Below are 19,107 nucleotides of genomic sequence, written 5' to 3'. Positions count from 1 at the left end.
ATTACAATGGACCGTGTGCCTGTAGTGGACATATCCTTTGCTTTGATGTTATTGCTTTCATTAATTCCCCAGGCTTACGCCACAATTCAAAAAAAATAATAATAATAAATGCTAGCATTTCCTCCTCTTGTTTTGTGTATGAAGATATCCAATTAAAACACTTATTTACTTCCAGAAATCAATTTCATACCAGCGTCCCGCAACCAAACAATGGATGACATTCATGCATTTGGGAAAATAGAAATTATTGCCGCTGATGGAGCTTTAATTTCTCAGAGATGATCCTATTGTGCGGAGACACTCCTAAATCTATTACTTCGCGAACACACACTCGGTGTATTCCCTATGAATAATCGTTTTATGAACATCACCATCAGCACAGCGATCCACTTAGCCCAGTCCTTGATTACAGAGTCTATTTGACAGACTGTAGAGGACAGTGAGAGTTTTGGCCTTACCCAGGGGACACGCTTGGCCCTTCCAGTAAAAAGAGGCCACTAATGGAAGCGGAGGCCCTCGTCTCCACTACACAATTTTATGCAGGCAATCCAGGCATTTATGGTAATCATAAAGCAGGGGGCAAATGGAAGACGGGGTCAGCTCAGAGCGCACAAAAACACTGAGTGACGCAGACTTGTTGACAGCTGCAAATGCTTCCACCCTTCTGTAAGTTCAGCCCAAGCAGGTGTCTGTGCATACTTAATGGCACATCTTTGCAAAGACCTCGAAACGGGACCCCCCTCGAACATCCACTCCTCCTTCCCGTCATTCTCGCTCACTCCCTCTCTCGCCGAATGTTTATGAACCTCCGGGGATAGTTTATAAAAAATTCATTAGCTCTGGGGGGCAAGCGGCGAGCTTAACGTTGAGTGTTGGACCACCCCCCCTCCTCTCATTCCTCGATACCATCCATACGACGTTCCGGCGAACAGGCTGCCTCAGATGGAGCAGAGGTGGAGCACAAGGGAAGGAGGAAGTGTCGCTGGTGAATCATTACTACACTTTATTAATATGCGAGTTTAAATGCGACTGCGAGTGTTTCTCCGCGGAGATGCTCCACCATGATTGTGGCACAGCCTGGAGCTGAATGCTAATTTATTTTCTCATCCTTCCCTGGCTCAAAATCCGTAATAGCTGGCAGCGCATGCCGGCCTGCCAAGAACCACAAAGAGCTATGAGCAGTTGTCCTCGCCGTGCCATCGTGGGTGAGTGAGGTAAACGGGAATAATCCCAACATTTAGGGAAAAAAAAAAAAAGGGAAACCAAATTATTGCTGACATCTGAGCATTGCTTGCGAAGCACAGCCAAGGGTGAAGATTTTTCCAGCCTGAGACTGTTTTGAAATTGCCTCCACTGAGTGCAGATGCTCGGGATGCACACGACACATTAACTTCCCTCAATGCGACTGTCAGAAAACGCAGAAGAAGACGCTGTCAGAGCGTGGGAGGAATGTGCAACTCTTTAACGAGTCATTTACGATCATAATTTTCAATTACAAGGAGAAGGAAGGGGGAAAAAAATCACTTTAGGTCAGGATTAGATAAAAAAAAAAAAGACTGCAGTGATGATATTACATTGCAGGGAGTATTAAGAGAAATTACAGTAATCTGATGTAATGCGACGGAAAAAGCGAGAGGGCGGAGGGAGCAGCCATGGTCTAGACGCCCCTGTGGGCGGCCTGTTTGACTGGTCGGCGGGGGAAAGTTCTTTGAGTTCCTATATTCTTCATGGTCAGACTGAACAGAAAAAGCTGCGAAAGGTGCTTTTGGGACAGTTTATGGTCAAACATCAGCTGATAAATGTCAGACGGCTCAGAGTTTGGATCAAATCCATGAGCAAAACAGCGCTCGAAGGTGAGCGGGAGCAAGACATAATCAGCAAGAATGGAAATGACTTTACAGCAAATCCCCACCAACTGCTCTACTTTTCTCAATCAGAGCTGCAGACCTTTCAGAGATGAACAGGATTACGAGAGCACGGCTTCATTTTGGCATGCAGAACAGACTGACGGGGGCAATAATGGCGCGGTTTGTTACAACCGGCTCATATCAGCTGAATTTTATCTCGGCGCACCGGAATTACATTCAGACGCCAATTCAAATATACCGTTAGACAATGTAATCCATATCCATAGCCTTGCAAATCCCTCAGTGCATTAATTCATCCCATACAGTTCCACAAGATTAATAGTAGGCCAGGGCAAGATGTGATAAAGCTAGCAGAATACATTGTCCCACTGGCCACCGGCACAGAGGCTAATTTGTATGGTTCTCAATAGAAGAGTAAGTGGTCATTGTTAAGACTGCTCACATTTCATCGGCGCTGGTGCCATGATTACCTTGAGGAGTGAGTGTATTCTAATCCAGGTGAGAGCGCTGAGGTCTGTAGGCTCTTGAAAAAGAAAGACTGAGGGGTTGTTTCACTGCTGAGGGCAGAGGGGGATGAAATACACCTGCGGACGGCCAAGAGGAGGATTGTAACAGTGTTTGTACGAGCATAATTTTTCTATTACTGTCTTCAAAGGGACTGATGGAATTTTCTTCTTTTCAAGCCTCTAGACCATGGATGTCAAGCGCTTTTTAGTTCAGAGGCCACATACAGCCCAATTTCATTTTGAGCGGGCCGAACCGGTAAAAGAGAGTGGCTTAATAAGCTGATTTTCCTTGATGGAGCGCAGAGCATACATGATGAAAATGCGTATATTTTTACAAAAATTATTAAACATGACTAAAATTTCATGGCATATCCAAATTTAAGGATGCCCTATCATGCAGAATACAGTGTCCAGAAAAAACCCTTTTATAGCTGTTGCATTGTGCATGCTTTTACAAACTCACCGTTCCCACTGCTGATTTGTTAGCAAAGAGGCAGTGAGCTGTCACGTCATCATCACCATTTCTTTATTTCAACATGCCTGAATATCCAAATTTGGCCCAAGTTAAACTCAAATCTTACTGCTTTCCAATTTCTGGGACTTCTAACCACTGAACTTTGAGAGAAAACTGTTCGGTAGCTGTATAATATTTCACACAGTTTTGGCAAAATGACTTTCACTCTTGAAGAAACCCGGCTCATTGATTGGTCTGGGGGACCAAAGTTCACTTGTTTGATCCGGATCAGAGTTCAGGGAAGCTTTTACACAGGCCCAAAAGAGGCAGACTTTCCCTGAAGGTCCCTGAAGTGAACTCTGGTCCAGGTCAAAGAGTGCTGCTGTGAAAGTGCCCTTAATCAGAAATATAGAAACTAGAAGAACAAACACAATAACAGTATTGACTTCAAGTATCCAGAAGTCACCTTCTGACATATTTGGAAGATTTTTTTTTTCTGATAGGGTGGGTTTGTCGTATACATACATGTACGCACACCTAAACATGCTGTAGTTTGGTTGACCTTATTTTTCAGCATGGATTTCCAACTAAACTAAATTAGCAAAAAAACATCTCATGAATGTGTTACACAGTTTTGAGTCTCAAATTGCTTAACAAAATATTGGTAAAAAAAATAGCTGGACTGTGTATAAATCACTATTAAAACTTTATTATTGAGAAATATAAGACATGTCAAGAGGGCATGTAATGACTTATGAAAGTAGACTATAATTTAAACTTTGGCGGTTTTGTGTGACTTCCAATCATGACCTTGAACGCCTTGAGACTTCAGCACAGTTTAATGTCTTCAAATTCATTCATGTCACTGCCTGTGTTTTTTCTGTGTGTGTGTATGTGCGTGTGTGTATAACAAACACGCCTTCTCTCCAGTTTACTTTCTCTCTCTGTTTTCCTTTCTATTACAAAAAGTCGACCTCCATAGAGGTCAAAAAAAGTCACAAGCCAGCTTGACAAGTGAGTAGGAGGAGAGATTTTTGTTTTGACATGTAGCGAGGAAATGTAAAAAGTCATCAGAAAAAGTACAGATATGTGGAAATGATCTACAGTACAACAAGTATTTGTCCAACCAACCTCTGACAACCCAAATACAAACTCATCCACTAACTCGTATAAAGGTCATAACGTTATGGTGGATTGCTTGACTTTCCAGATTTGTTTATATCTCATGGTGTTTTGTTACAAATTTCAGTTTGAAGGAAAACTTTCCACATTTTCATGCAGACCTCCAATTGTAGTAATTATTTAATTGTTAATTCTCGAAAACAATGCATGTGAATTTATTCCCAATATGTCTGTTTTCAAATCTCTTAGAACTATAGTAGAATGTTAGCACAACCTTATGATTTCTTCTGCCGCCAGAAGGAAATATTCTTGACTTTTTTGTCCTTTTCTGAACTTGTGCCCGAGGTTCTCTTTATGAATGAAGGGGGGGATATTAAAGAGAATAAATAGACTCCCAATACCATATGTAGTTTACGTAGTACAAATTCACACCTCAGAAACATGTTCCTGAGCAGAAACAATAGTCTGGCAGACTCTGCTTGGGCTTGCACAAGAGGTTATGACCACCAGATGTAGCACGCCCACACGTCACGCTGACTGAAAGCAGTGCAGCTCAACAAGTCTCACTCAAAGCGCGGGAGCGAGTGGAAACGCCGTGAAATTTAGCTTTTGTTGGATTCTGAAGAAGGTAGTGCTTTCGTCGTATAATGCAGATAAGTGATGTGCCTTTAAAAAGGAAATTAGTGTGCATCTGTGTATGGCTGCGTTCGAACATGTGCTCCTCTGGGTCACATTGGACTTCTTTAGCATTTAACCCCCGGCCCTTTCTCTTCTTAATGGACTCCCTGGAGGCATTTCCTCTCTTACGTCTTCTCGCTCCGGCTCTGAGCATTTTATAAGCCCTCCTGCTCGCTCACTTTCTTTCTTTTTTTTTTCTTCATATCTGCTGATTTTCAGCAATAACAAGATTTAGGTTGGAGGACACTCCTCAAGCCCTGCTGATAAACGACTTTTCTATCAGTGGGCCTCTTGATACGGTCCATCATGTATTCAAGTATAAAACTGGGCAGGGAGGTGTTGCGCTGTACATGCGTGGCCACGTAAATGGCTCGGCTACAGTCATGTGTTATTCTGACAGAGGAGAGATAAGATAATATTGTTAAAGAGTGACTGACTGATCGGACCCATTTTGAGGTTTATTGAAATTCTATGGGCGTAGTTTGCATTAAATAAGCACGAGTTCTGGTGTTTTAGACCTGAATAAAACAAGTCAAAATAAGTCTCGGTCATAATTTGCAAAGCATGAGAGTGTATTTATATATGCGGGCTTCTCAGTCAGCTGCTCAAGACTCAGATAAACAGAACCAACCTCACAAGGAAAAGTATCAGATGAGCAGTTGGTGGGGCAGTTGAAAGGCAGAGACAATCCCACATTCAGACCACGGTACACAGTCTCAGGGAGAAATGTATTCAAGTTGGAGGAGAAAGGGAAGAAAAAAAGATCTGCTGTAAAGCCAGAAAATACAATTCATCTTGTCGCGGTCCCTGCGAGGAGCATGTAATCGCAATGACACACTGGTGTAATCCATTTAAAACACTTTGGCTCAGGCCTAGGCTGCTTTGACTTCCTCTGCAGGCTTGTGCCATCATCTTCATTTCAGATACGTCTCACTGACTGCCTGCTATTAGCAAAAATGTGTAAGCTGCCTTGTCGTCGACCTGCTCGGTCCGCCAGGCGAGCGTCTTGTCCTGGATGCATTACATGACTGGCAAGAGCATGGAAAAAAAAAAGAAAGAGAAAAAAAAACTACCAAAAGATAATAACCCCCTTGTCTCAGGCAGAGGTGAAGAGCGAGCCGATTCGCTTGTCCACAGACATGTAATCTGTCTCGAGAGGAGCTCTCTCTTCTTGGCGCCTCTGCGCTTCGACTTTCTGTGGCTGGGCAGACCCACCTAACCTGACTAGGCAATGAGCTTAGAGTAATGGTGTCACCGGAGTGCTGAATCTCATTGAGAGTTGCTTGAGCAAACATTATCTCAGACTGAACCGTAGCAACGGTGTCTGGAGGGGAGGCTCTGCTGAGTTATTACAGCGTGAGTTTTAATCTTACAGGAGGAGGAAATAACGCCGTTGCCATTTAATGCGGTGAGACCAGGGGGCAGCCGGGGTCCATTCTGCATGTGCTTCTCCGCGCACGATCCAGGCTAATTGAACTAATTACGCACTCAAAGGGACCAAATTAAACATCTCGCCTGCATTAAACTGTGGATGATTTATACTTACCTATAAACTTTGCCCAAGACTGCTGCCAACCGCGAGTGTGTTCATGCATCATTGGTTTAATTATGAGTATTTGTTAATGGGCAAACTGAGAGGTCTTATGTGTTGGTTTAAAAAAAATATTCAGGGTCATAAGGAATGAAAAGAATAATAAATTGTGTTTTAACTGCGGCAATGTTTTTCAGGAAAATATGATATTGGACTCCAAGTAAGAGCTGTAAATTGTCTGACCAATCAGGGCTTCGCTGAGCTACTTGAGGTATCTTCAACAATGTGTGGGAACTTGGAAAAAATGGATCTGAGCCTAGTCACCGTTGGTGATGCCAGAAATGTGTGTAATTTGACCAAATATGCATGACTTCCACACATAATTATGATTTTCATTCTACTTTTGCTCATAATCTCAGGTATTAAATATTGTAAAATTAAAGAGTAAATTCCAATTTTTCAATAAACAACATTTGCCGACATCTTTCTGTCTTAGCAACTGTGATGTTATACCTTCGACTTTTCTGTAACCATATTTATATTTATTTAAAGACAAATAAATGACTATATGTTCGCCACTCTCAGTTGCCATAACATGAGTTTGACTCTTTCTGTCGTCTGACAGCCACAATAAAGCAGCACTACTGCAAGCAGTCATGTTGCTTGTTTGTTATTGTCAAATGGATGATAAAAATTAAACAGGAAAATTTTACCAACCGAACTGGTAACGATCCGAATTCCCAAATGCATTACTGTAGCATTAGACTGATTAATCCAATCATTTTAAACACAGTCCATCAAAACTGAACTAAAAGCCAGAAGCCACACATGAAGACAAACTGGACTATTATGATACCAGATTGAAAATGGAGATAATCGAGGAGCGGGGGAGCAGTGACTACATTGGAGCTGGGTTTTTTTTTTTTCTTCACATTTTAATGAAAACATCAGATCGAAGAAAGTTTCAATGCCCCTCAAGTCCTATGCTCAAACTATATTGGTTTTGGAATGAAATCCCGCATTGAGTCTGGCCTCGTTACAGCATTATCAATAGCTTCCCTCCTAGAATCAGGTAAGCCATAATGTGCCAGATATTCTCAAATAATTGCACTTATCTCACAAGCAATAATGTAAGCCCGCTTTCTCTTGGAGCATATCGCATTCCCCAAGTCAACAGTTCAATCTCGCCATCCTCGCCCACTTCTCTCCCAGCAGCAGATGCCATCATTTTTCTTGCCCCCACTTTTCGCTCTCTTCACCCACCTTCATTCTTAGACCCACTTGATGGATCAGCTCTCCCTCGGTCCGCGCCTCCTCAGACGAGGAGATTGATTTGTCTACAGGACGCCTCTGACCTTTGATATGATCCGATAAGGGACGTGTGGCCCTAACCGAGTTAGACAATCAAAGGAGGGGAAGGCGCATTAGGAGCGCGATCGGGGTGTTCCCCTTATGCTCGCAGCATACCTCTGCTTTTTTCACCGGTGGTTTCACTCATTGTCCATCTCCTGCCAGCCCCCTGTCAGACACCCAAGGGAAAATAAAAGATGTGTTTTCAAATTGCACTTTGCCTAAAGGCTCTTTGGGCCAAATTTAATTTTCACCTCCCATCGATTTTCCCCTTAGTCCCGACCCAGTGGATCCTAATGTTATCTGTGGTGTATTTCTGTGCTGTGCAGGATTAAAGGGAGACTCTGCTCTTGACTGCTGCATGTCAGAGGACGCTGTATGCAATACATCTTCCTTTCATTTTTAATCTCAGGGGATTAAAATGATTGAGAAAACTGCTCTTTTTTCTTTGTGTTAGCCTTTGTGTCTGTGTGTCTTTCTTTCACATCGGGTGTCTTCACAAAATCAACTTTCGAGTGTGCGTTGATCAGAGTTCATTTGTCAGTTTTTGACTGCAAAGTTGATGTGTGATACAGTGTGATACAGTGTGATGCTGTGAATTTTGGACCTTAAATCATATGAAATGCAGATGTGTGACTGACATAAAGTGGTATAAGCTGACAACACCTTGCGTTTCACAATAATAATACAAAACGCATTAATTTTGGCTCAGGTCTCAATATGCTAACCAGCAGAGAAATGTATTTACTTATGCGGATATTCACTTTCTTCATTCTTGATGAAGATGATTAAAACTGTGATTGTCTGATTTAGGCAGCACACATGCAGGGAGCCAGACACTTTTGCTAAAAATACACCTGACTCCACAGGGATTGTGTTTCATCTTATCTGTGGCTGGCAACAATTAGGTTGCAGCAAACCTAAACTTGAATCAGGCAGGCATATTTAGGGTTGTCCAGGTTAAAAATCAAGTGTCTTTGTAATCTCAAATCACTATCCATATATATAGTATATTACATATTGAGACCTCGTGCATCATCTTATTTTATTTTAATATAGTGTTTTTTTGCATGGTGAAACTACTTGTATCTGCTGACCTTCACAGATAGCACAGTCAGGAAGGAAATCAGACAAATCATGTACAAAAATGTTCAATGAATTCATGAAAGTCCCTTTGATCGAAGACAAAGAAATGGCCATGAACGCCCATGTCTGGACTACTTGATTGTTATGATTTCCTCTCTGGCACGTCTGTGGAAATACATACAAAAACGGCCATAGATACTTGAAATGGGTTAAGTACATTTGGATCTATTTATATAGCTTTAATAATTCAAAGTGAGTTTAAGTACATCTTATTCTATTTATAAGACTTGAATAATTAATGGCGGATAATCAGGATCCTCAAAAAGCTGCAGTGGAGCCATGACGCTGTTCATAGAAATGCTGCATCATGATGCGGAAACCAAAAAAATGCTGATGAAAACATATCAGCTGTATCATCCGAAAAGACAACACTTCAACTTCAACCTGTTTTGACATTTAAGGAACCACTGGAGTGTCAGGGCTGAGTGAATTTCCGTGGCAGCCCACCTCAAAAAAAAAAAAAAGTTGACAAGCCAGACAGAAGAAAGGATGGGCTTTGACAGATCTCAGCCTTCTTTTATTGGAACATGTGAAGAGGAAAACAAAGGGAAGGGGAAGAGAAGGGATAAGGGAAAGGTGGTGGTTTCAAAGTGGGATGTGGTGCTGCCGAAGCAGCAAATGGCGTGAAAGCGCACGCCGAATAACACGGAAGCACACGAGACTTCATATCACAAGCCACAACACACAGAAGCAGGCCTGTGTGTGAAACAGAGTGAGTGTGTTTGGGTATGAAGTGAGAACGAGGCAGCGAGGGACGGCAAAGATACTCAGTGACAGCCCCCCCCGCCCCCCTCCGGCGAGTCCGTCCTCTTCGGTACCATTTGTTTGTCGTCTTAAACTGGCAGCGAGCTCAGGAAGCCGGGGTCTTACATAAACCCTACCCAGTATGGCTCTGTGCTGGGGAACTGATCCCTCCCAAAACCCTCATTGTTATTCTCTCATGATGCCCAGGGATCTGCCGGAGCACCCACAGCCAAACCCACAGCAGGGCTGAGTGGGAGGTGGGAGCAGTGTGTTTACATGTGGGCTCTGTCAGGGGACCCGGGCGAACTGTACACACAGGATTATTGATGGAAGACAACTTTTCAAGCTGCTCCTGTTAAATTGTCCATTGTTTTGTCAGCACACGTTCATCTTTATTTTTGTTTCCCGCTTTAGAAACGAATGCTACTGAGCTCTTGTTCAGGCCATGTAAGCTTCTTCCATCGCAGATTAATCCACAGCTGCACATGCAAAGAAAGAGAAAGTACTGGTTTCCCATTCATTAATCCTCCCTGCTCCGTTACACTGTAGACTCTACACGATCATAATCATTTGAAAGACTCCGCGAGACAGGTCTTCTTTGTCAAATTGAATTTCCACTCAGTAGAATAACTTCCATATCGCCAAGTGCGAGATATTCATCAAGGTAAAGTTGGGTGGGGGTTTCAAAATGTACGATATAATAGATTCGAGCACATGCTCAGGGTTGTCCGTATCCTCCTATGTGTAGAGATTACACTCGGCAGCTTCAGTACTGCTGAGCCTGTCAGGGATTTGATTTAAATGTCCAAGGTAGAAGCCTGATCAAAAAGTGTCCTCTTTCAGTCTGATCAAAGACAATGAGGCCTCTGGGTCTTGTGAAATCCATGCTGCGCACTCTCAACCTCTGTATTTACAGTACAGGGCGAAGCTTCACCCAATAAAATATGCATAAAGCACGGATTGCTCTATCTCTTCCTATCATCTCCGCCGATAATGTCAAGTTATCTCATAATCTTTGGGAAATATTCAAATAGACATTAAAGGTCTTTTTTGGGCAAATCTGAAAGCACAGTTTATTGGGTCTCAAATAGTCGGTTTTTGTAGTGCAACTTTTAAAGCTGCGTTTTGCCCTCACACTTCAACTTGCTCGCTTATTTCGTTTCAGCGGAACAACGCTTTGGTGTCGTGGAAAGGAAATGTTCACTGTGACCTCCAAGCGACCAGGACCGGAGTGGCTTTAAGGTAGGAATATCAACACCTAATGGAGGGAATCTGCTGACACACCTGAGACGTCTGCATCTGCAGGTAAAATAGGCTTCATTATTATTATCCGCTGTGAGGAGCCTTCCTGCAAGCATTCTTCTTCTTCTTTTTTTTTTTTTTTTTTCTCATTACTGACCTGAGAGGACAGTGAGGGAAAAGGCTTTGCATCACTGTTTAAAGGGAGATGGGAAGGTGTCTGGAATTATAAGCATGCCTGGGATGAACACAGAGAAAATGAATGTTATCTTGAGGTCAGAGGCGGCTGATCTGACAAAGGATACAACAAACTGCCAGAGGAGTTCACTTTCCCCCTTCTGCTACTTTCTTTTTTTTTTTTTTTTTTCCATTTCCAAATGCTTTGATTCTCTCTACCCTTTCCCATGGTGGAAGTCCCTTGGATAGCAACCGAGTAGGTCTAATTGATTTCTCTTGTTCATGTCGGTTAGAGGCAGCAGCATCGAACTGTGCAGAGTACTCTGGCTCCAGCTCGCCTGCATTATTCCTTTCTGTTTTCTCCTTTGCCCGACATCCCGGTAGACGATAATGCCAATACTCAACATTACCAGTGCCCTCTGCGATCTCTGCGGTGCCAGAGAGCATGCCAAAATAGCACCACGTATGGGCGATACCGCGTTCCACCGTGTGGGTCTGTACACATGGCTCACAAAAGGTCAGGAAGTGAAATCATGCTGAAGTTTGTTCTTATAAAAGCACACCAAGTCATTATGTCGTCTCGCACCTAACGGAGGCAAATGCTAATGATCAAGAGGTGGAGATATAATATAAAGCCAGTTCTGCAATAAATATTACAGCAATTAGAGATTTGATTCAAAAAAATACATTAAAAAGCCACATTTAGCACTGTTGTTGGACTGGGTTGCATTGTTTTGTACATATTTTCTTGATGGTGAACCTTGTGGTTAGTTCAGGCAGGGACTTTGACTCAGGGCATCACTTCAGTAACGTTCCCTTCTTGTCTTCATCTTTTGTCAGTACGCATCAGTTTGGCGAGTTCACGTCATGTCAGAGCAGACAAGAAGGCAACTTCCCCTCACCACCGCAGCCAACTCCTCAAGTTCAACTGCACAACAGGGACACAGATTTCCTTCAGGCAATAACAATGCAGCCGATGGTCGAGCAGGGAAAAGGAGGAATCGGCCAAACTTTTCAGAGCTGAGATGAAATTCAGAGCATGTTAAGTGTGGCTTCGGACCGCTGCCGGCAAAATTAGGTAATAGCCAATAAAATTGCACTATTAGTGAAGAGCACTTTTCTGGTAAACCAAGGTCACATGAAAGTTCAGCACCAATGAAAAAAAAAAAGGCTCAGTCTTTTGCTTTTCTACCAAAAACTTAACAAACCACGTGATACACCATCATTATATTACACACTGACGTGTTAATATACCTAAATATCGCAGGTTTTTATTTATATAGGTCAGGAACAGAATTTCTATCTTGCAGCAGTGCGAGAAACTTGCACCAGTTGAAACCAATGATTTGCCAGAGGCGGAGTACCGCTGCATTTATTTCATTTTATTTTTTTTCAGCGGCCTCAGTGGTGATGCAATAAATTACCAACACCGTGGCTTCTGGTTTGCATCTTAAGGAGGGCATGTGCTTCACGTCAAATAATGTTATGTAACAGACATCCCATTTGCTGTCCTTTGCCATAATACAGCAGCTGGAGATTCGCTGAGGCTGAGATGTTGGGGGCATTATGAGGAAATTAATGACGTATTTCATTGCAGCTTTTTGTGGCCTTTTAATATGAGCAGCTAGAGCTTTAACTTAGGTTTATATGAACTGGGTTACAATCACACTTTTATCGTTAAGCAGAGTTAATGCTGCATAGTGTCCCTATTACACATTATAACTTTAGTCAATTTAGCAAATGTGTTTGAAAACCAGTTTGAATACATTTAGCACCGTTTTGAGGCTAATGTCTTAGCATTAATGCATATCTTAGCTTATCGTGAGGAGTTCACTGACCTTGATATTACACCATGTTGTTTTAGCTCCGAAGTCAGGGTTTGAGTTGGAGAAGAGGAGATATTGTATTGTCACGCTTCAAATTTTCAAGAATTGATTCCTGTATCCTGCACAGGTCAAGGAGCGCCTTCAAAAATTTCCGTCTAAGCGCAGATGTTATTTTAGCCAGGATAAAAGAAACAAAAGATACAAAAAATATATATATATATTCCCTTCTCAGACCTTGCAAACCAATTTAACTTGGGAGGAAACAATGTAAACTTACAAAGTATGGATTTATAGAGGTCTACCCCCCCCCCCCCCCCCCCACACACACACACACACACACATTCGATGTGTATAAAATAACACAAAACAAACACAATACATGCTGAATGGTTCCATAAATCTGCACACAAGAACAGATCACAAACGTCACATAAGGAAATGCAGGTACTGTTGATTTATTTGTCAACGACGCACAAATTTTAACTTAAGACTTGTCATCAAGTCAAAAAAAAGGAAAACACTAAGAAAAACATAAAAATTCAGCACTTTGGACTTTGGGTAGACATATTATGTTAACTTCTTGAATCATTTTCCCCTCAAACATAGTGAGAACATATCTTTTGAGGCCATTCTGATGAGCTGGGTTATCTTCTCATTTTTTGCAGAATTGAAGTGTCTCACGGTAAACATTGTTTAACTGTGCTAAGTGTGGCCAACGCAGCTCACTCATTGGTCCAGGAAGGCTAATTGTAGCCTGTTACTGCTCCAGAGGAGTGATGTGATATCATTTTGGAGGGTTTTCGTAGAGACAGCTCAATTAAACCAATTGCGAGAGAATAAATTCCCAGCATTCTGCTTGAAAACAGAAGCCTGCCTTGAGCGCCGCCCGCTCTGCAGCACCAACTTATGGCAGACTGCTTTAACCCTCTGATGATCACTCGTGCCAAACAGCAACAGAGTACGCTTCCATCATGTCGCAGTCTAATCACGTGTTTCTGTCACAAACAGAAAGACACCTGTGCAAGAAACACACTAAACTGAGCACATTACCCAACCAAATGTCACAGTGATGGGAGAAATTGATGTGCATCTGTGGATTTAAAAAAAAAAAAAAACCCAGCTTACGTCGCTATTTGACAATATTTTTTCTCTGCCACCTGTGCTTTTTTTTTTTCCCCCACCACAAATGATGCAGTAGAAACAGTGGAAGTGATTATTGATTGTGCTTGAATTGGACTTGACGTGTTGATATTTTCCTTTCAAGAGGCAGGAACACCTTAGCCGTGTCATTTGTGTGTCACCCGTCCACAGTGCATACTGAAAACTTGTATATTTTTGTAATTACTTTAAATTCACCCCAGCATCCACAAAGGGACTTTTAATTGAAATGTGTCCAGAGGAAAGAGTGGAGCCATAAAGCTCTCTCTAATTGGATAACGTGAGCAGTCAGCAGTGGCTCACCTTCCTACTGTATCACATATATCAGGCCTAATAGCACTGATGTCTCCTGCAGAAGGCAAAAGTTGTTGTTTAACAATTTAATGAGTGTCTGATTTATGGCTGGAGCCATGTGCCTGATAAATAAACAGCACAGGTGAGAGGGTTTCATCTCGCAGAGCGTTTTCTAATCAGGGAAAGGCTTTATATTTAAAGCTGCGTGCGCTTGTGCGCGTGGATAAAAAAACGTATGTGCGGCCGCTGGAGTGAATTCAATTCATCATTCACGGCTTGCTGTATACCATGTGCGTGTGAAATGGCTGATTAGTTGCATCTGGCTGTGTCAAATCCAAATGTCTCCCGCATTTCATTTGCGGATTGAGACATCATCATGGAAGCACAAAAGGACAACACACGTAATGTCAGATGATAAATCCTCGCCGATACTTTCGCAGACACGTGACTAAGCGCATTCTTTATGTTTAAAGCCCACCCAGGATATTGTTGAGGCACCATCAGATGAAGGCGAGGCGTTAAATTTAGCGGCATCGGGACCTCGGGTTTCAGTGAGACCGGGTCCACAGAGGGACGGAGAATACCTCCTGAGTGAGCGACGAGATGAGAAACTTTGGCAACTAATGCATCAGCTCGCACAAAATGAAGCCCGCCTCATCCCAGAGCATTAAGATGTGGATAAATAAATAAAACATTGCCACCATGAGCGGAGTCGCAATGTGACAGCGGGATTTTTTTTTTTTTCTCCTCTCTTCCTGCTTTCATGTTGGCAGGCAGAGACATTTTATTTTTGGATGAATCAAAATTTCCTGAAAACGCCTGCGCCAGGTGTATCTAATTATCTGACAGCGCATCCTCATTATAAAACGGCCCCTGGGAGCCGGGTACTCGGCTTGCCGAGCCTTGGACCGCAATCAAGGTGTTCCCACAGAATAAACACATGAATAGCATAAGCGCTACTTTTTCAATACGTCCACTGTTTTTGCTCCGAGCCTGGCAGGATTTTCACGACGTTAACTCCGCGCACAGCTGCTGTCTTCGCAGAACAATATATGTTCATGCAGCGACTGCACTGTGAATCGGATTCAGTCTGCAGCATCCTACAAACTTGGGTCCATACAGTGAGGCAGTTTGGGGAAAGTGCAATGCAAAAAAAAAGGAGGGGGGGAGGGAGAGAAGGTATAAATTTATTAGCAGCTGTTATGACAGCCCCTTGCCATCTCAGCCATGCCCTGATTATGTCACCTGGATGAAGTTTATAAACCATAATTACAGCTTACTCGTGAGTCTCTCCAGGGAGGTGCGGCAGGCAGAAGAAAAGTGGGTGTGTTGTCAACACGGTCACACTAGAGCAGCCGATGCAGAGGCATAATTAATGAGAGGGAGGAAAAAAAAAAAAGAAAAACGGATTCGCAAAAACGCAACTCTCCCACTGCCACCGCTGGCTCGCGGCTCTCGGGGGTCACAACGGAGGCAGACCTGTCCTCCTGGCTCACCACTTGGAGATGCAGCTCCAATCCCATCCAGCAGTGATTGATGTGGGCCTACGGCCTGCGGTTTTGGGACGGTATCAGTCAAAGTGAGGATGAGGGGGAAAATTGCTGAATGTGGCCAGTGTGTATAAAATGGGAAAGCAATGCTGCTGGGCCGGGGATTCTTACCTGGGACTAATCCTCAAAGCACTGTCTGACAGCAGATAATTCAAATCTTCACTGTTGTGCTCCAATCTCCAACGCACATTTAATTCAATAATGGGAAAAAAAAACCCAGTTTGCAGTGGCCTTGTTGGCAGTCATGTTTAATTTGGTAGTATTAGATTAATGTATTGATTAACCAGAGTTTATACCAAGTGGATATCAGTATAAATCACATTCTATCTAAAGTATTTTATCATAGCAAGTTTCAGTCCAATCTACAGGCCAAAAACAGCAAAGCACAAGCCACAAAGCAGGTGGACTGTGCCACAAAATCAGTTGTGTGTTTAAAAACTCTCCAAAGTATGTTACTGAGCAGCATCGGGGTCCTTTCAAAGCGTTAAATTCCAAGAGCTGTCGTGTTACCGCTTCCTGTCCTGTGCGCTTACCCCATTTAGTTCCTTTTGAAATGCAACAGTAGCCTATCTCTTGCACCGCCTCATGACTGGCAGACCGTAATGCTATTACCTCTCCTCGATGGTCATGCTCACTTAGCCCTCTGTCACTCCGCGCCGGCCAGGGAAGACACATCTCTCCGGCTGTGTGAGCTGTCCCTGCCCTCATTTGCGGTTGCTTCTCCCTGCCTCGGCTCGGCTTGCTACAAAATACCCGGCCACACAAACTTTTCACTTCATTATCTTGCCTTTAAGAGCCCCCCCCCCCCCCCATTCCCAGACTGCAAAGTATGACTGCAAATCACGGGTAATTGGCTATATATGAATCACTTGTCAGTAGTACTCTGACAAACACACTTTAACACAGGGAAAAGGGGGAGCTGTATAAATTATGGAACATCCAAATATAGCAGGCGGGTGATGGAAGGAGGAAAAACATGACCATGTGCTGAGGCAGTGTTGCGCATGAGCCTCTGTCAATCACCAGTCAAATCTGGCATCAAAGCCTGTCAGATAACAGCGGCGAAAATGGGTAAACTGGGTGACTCACAGCCCACCCACCGACTACATCACCTGAGTCAGGAGCCCTCGAGCACGCACGCACGCACCCGCACGCGTGCACTCAACGAGCCAGACCACCTCTGGTCGCTATCCTCGCGGTCACCGAGGAGGCAAACATTCGACCAAACTTTCTCCGCACGTCCCAACACCGACAAAATAATGAGATTTTTTTTTTTTTTTTTTTTTATCAACACACAGTCCACGCGCGCTCGCGCGCGCGCTCCGCGCGCATCGCGAGCGGTGCAGAGAGGAGCATCGTTCGGGGCAAAAAGGACTGCTCGGTTTCTTTTCGCACACAGCGCGGTGTTATCAATGGCGACGATTAGGAGCAAATTAATAAATAAATCTGTAAATATCTCGCCGCCATCTGGAGTGTGAGAGAGCGGGCGGCAGACCCGCGCGCGCTGTGCGCGACACGATCCACAAACGCCGCTCGGAGATATGCAAAGAAAAAAAAAAAAAAAAAAAAAGAAAGACATGCACCCCTCGAGCACCTACTCACACCGCGGCACGACACAGCACAAGTTCGAGAAAAGACAAAAAAAGCCACACTTAAAATCCACACACGGACGACATGACGAGTTCACGAGATCGGAAGGAGCAGCAAAAAACAACAAAAAGAAAGTACTACTTACTATAAACCCAGGCGCGGAATGCAAAGCCCCGGTAACTGCAATTAAAATAGAGGACGCATGTGTTTATTTGTATTTTTTTTTTTAGAATAAATCTACATCAACTCAGCATGGTGATCGCCGCATGCACTTTACACGCACAAGCATTTTAAAATTCACTCACCCGGGGCTGTCCGATTAAATTCCTTAGGAAATTCCAGAGGAGTCCCTTCTTTCTTCCCTCAAAGTCAGAAAACAGCAATGCTTTTCTTATTCCAAAACACAGGCCCCTGTCTGAACTGAGAGAGAGAAGAGACCAAAAAGAGAGAACAAATTCCATTAGAACCGGGAGTCCCCCCCCCTCCCTCCTTCCTCCACCCGCCCTCCCTACACACACCACACCTCCACCACCACCACCCAAAAAAAAAAAAGTGTTGACATAACATCTGTGAAGAACGGCAAAACACACACACAAAAAAAACGGCAACTCGCAATAAATTGGCGGAACGGACAGATGGTACCTGCTCTCTTTATCACTGTCGACAAAGACAATGAGAGCGGCAATAAGACGGGCAGGAAACTGAGAGAGAGCGCAGCTTTTTCTCAGGAAACGCAGCCCCGGCGTGCTGTCAGATCCCAGCAGCGCGCGCGCACTCACGCGCACGGATGGAGAGAGAGAGAGAGGGAGAGAGATGGAGATGGAGGGAGGGAGGAGGGAAGAGGATGCTGAGGTGGAGAGCTGCACTTCCCCGTCCTGCCGCTTGATGGCCAGCAAGAGGAACAGCTGACTGGGACGTTTCCCACTGTAATCATCAGCATCTCCACGGTGCTCTAATAACAGCATGCTGAAACCAGCTCCGTTCCAATATGAAGAGCATCTCACGAGCCATCGCCGCGGTTGTGTGGCCCCCTTATGATTCATCTATGGCTTCACTTGACACGTCGGTGGGGATAAACGGCGTGTCAGCTGTTAGCCCGAAGGCTGCTGTAATCACACCGAACTGTGACCAGTTACATTTATTTTAATTACTGTACTTAATACATGTTTGAGTTTGTTCCTCGGGGCTACCTTATACTTACACTTGCCCTTTTTGTCTTGTCACTTGTGTTGCATGACACACTGCTGTTTTACTCTCGAAATGTTACTTGATCAGTAAATAATTTCATTTAATCCAAAAATATGCATTGCAGAGTAGCTGGTGGTTCCAAATCACACTTAAATGTAACAGTTTTTTTCTCTTTCTCTCTTTGGTAATTTGTTTATTCATAAAAACATTGAGTAAAATGTTAACACTTTTTTTTTTTCTGGATGTTGAGTTTGTACATTTGATGTTGGCACCTTATGGATAATGTGCACTGAGTTTGGGATCATTGGCTTTCACTCAGTATTTCTGTAGCATCTCTGCACTTACTGAAGTAAAAGATGTAAATCGGTCTTTCATCAGAGGAATCATAAAAACGCATTTAGTTTAGTTCAGACGATTTCACTGCACTCTGCAGGAAAAGTAAGGATTTGGGTCAAGATAGTCAAGTTGCTTCATGTTTGTGTCTTAATTTATAAACTGTTTCTTATCAATGCAATGTTGGTGAATATTTCTTTGAGATGTAATTTCCCATAAAAAAAAAAGCCAATAACTAAATTGAAATTGCAAGAAAAAAAGGAGACAATCAGGACCAGCGTCTGCATGCAGAGGGCAGGTTTTAGCACATCAGGTTCTCATCATTTAGAGTGAAAATGAGTTCACACCGTCGT

The 19,107-nt window shown here is 43.4% G+C and overlaps 1 protein-coding gene across 34 annotated transcripts in view; it reads right to left on the bottom strand.

Annotated features, from left to right (window-relative positions):
- The window catches only part of LOC115386025 (receptor-type tyrosine-protein phosphatase delta), a 355,926-nt gene extending 337,916 nt beyond the window's left edge, over positions 1-18,010 (bottom strand). For 24 of the 34 annotated variants that reach the window (XM_030088168.1, XM_030088177.1, XM_030088172.1 and 21 more), the window contains exons 1-3: positions 17,876-18,010; positions 17,539-17,653; positions 17,379-17,413 (exon numbers count right to left, since the gene is read on the bottom strand). The gene's annotated coding sequence lies outside the window, so the exon portion shown is untranslated. The remainder of the gene's footprint in view (positions 1-17,378; positions 17,414-17,538; positions 17,654-17,875) is intronic. The other 10 variants (XM_030088191.1, XM_030088195.1, XM_030088193.1 and 7 more) reach the window with 1 other exon arrangement.
- Between the last annotated feature and the right edge of the window lie 1,097 nt (positions 18,011-19,107).

The sequence above is a fragment of the Salarias fasciatus genome, chromosome 3 (genome assembly GCF_902148845.1).
Source record: "Salarias fasciatus chromosome 3, fSalaFa1.1, whole genome shotgun sequence".
NCBI lineage: Eukaryota > Metazoa > Chordata > Actinopteri > Blenniiformes > Blenniidae > Salarias > Salarias fasciatus.
The sequence above is the reverse complement of the archived record's forward strand: the minus strand, read 5'-3'. Positions and strand labels throughout refer to the sequence as shown.